At 43.4% G+C, this 918-nt stretch overlaps 1 protein-coding gene and 1 long non-coding RNA gene across 6 annotated transcripts in view; one reads left to right on the top strand and one right to left on the bottom strand.

Annotated features, from left to right (window-relative positions):
- Window positions 1-918, bottom strand: part of LOC117953932 — a 68,061-nt gene that overhangs the window by 43,339 nt on the left and 23,804 nt on the right. The window lies entirely within an intron of this gene.
- Window positions 1-918, top strand: part of LOC117953906 (NLR family CARD domain-containing protein 3-like) — a 46,323-nt gene that overhangs the window by 34,810 nt on the left and 10,595 nt on the right. Inside the window, exon 2 of one of the 5 annotated variants that reach the window (XM_034887334.1) lies at window positions 542-548. The exons of the other annotated variants lie outside the window; for them this stretch is intronic. The gene's annotated coding sequence lies outside the window, so the exon portion shown is untranslated. The remainder of the gene's footprint in view (window positions 1-541; window positions 549-918) is intronic. 5 annotated transcript variants of the gene reach the window in all.

Below are 918 nucleotides of genomic sequence, written 5' to 3'. Positions count from 1 at the left end.
TATTTCTGTTTTGGTTGATATGTATGTGTAAGCACAGTGTGAGTAATGATGCTCCAAAGACAAATTCCTCGTATGTGTCCTCATACCTGGCGAATAAAGCTGATCCTGATCCTGATTCTGATTCTGATTCTGAAGGTTATTAAACAGAAAGGCCATTACTGCAAATGATCCAGTAGATGGAGCCAATGTTCAATCAATGTTAGAGTTACACACACACACACCAATAATAACATCATCATTTTGAGTTTGTGAATCTTCATGAATGAATAAAATTATTTAAACATAACAATAAAAGATCTTACTTTCTAACTGAGGGATTTAATATTTTCTGCATATTTTATCAGGATAAAGGTATTTAGGCGTACCTGGTTAGTAGTTGGGTAGCTGTCCTCAGACGGGACACCCAGGACCAGCTGTCCTGAGACGGGACGTGCTGAACCAGCTGTCCTCAGACGGGACGTCCAGAACCAGCTATAATCTGAGTCCTACATGTTACTCCTGTCCCACAATGCAACATGCTCATGTTTTCCTGGAGGAGAAGAAGAAGTAGAAGCACCTGAAATTAAAAAGGAAAAATGGAGCAGGTTTTGGTTTCTAAAGAGCAGAGGTGTCAAAAATATTCATTACTCAGGTAGAAGTATAGATACCAGGGTTCAAAAAGACTTCTGTAGAAGATGGAATATCAACTCAAGCTTTTTAGTCACGTAAAGTCCACAGGTCTGAGACCAGGGGGACGCAGGTCTGAGACCAGGGGGCACAGGTACGACCAGGGATGTAGAAGGGTTGGCCGGTCTCCCTGGCTACCAACCTCCTGGTTCAGGTATACCAGGGATATAGAAAGGTTGGCCGGTCTTCTTGGCTACCAACCTCCTGGTCCAGGTACGACCAGGGATGTAGAAGGGTTGGCCGGTCTTCTTG

Source organism: Etheostoma cragini, chromosome 12, assembly GCF_013103735.1.
Source record: "Etheostoma cragini isolate CJK2018 chromosome 12, CSU_Ecrag_1.0, whole genome shotgun sequence".
Classification (NCBI taxonomy): Eukaryota; Metazoa; Chordata; class Actinopteri; order Perciformes; family Percidae; genus Etheostoma; species Etheostoma cragini.
The sequence above is the reverse complement of the archived record's forward strand: the minus strand, read 5'-3'. Positions and strand labels throughout refer to the sequence as shown.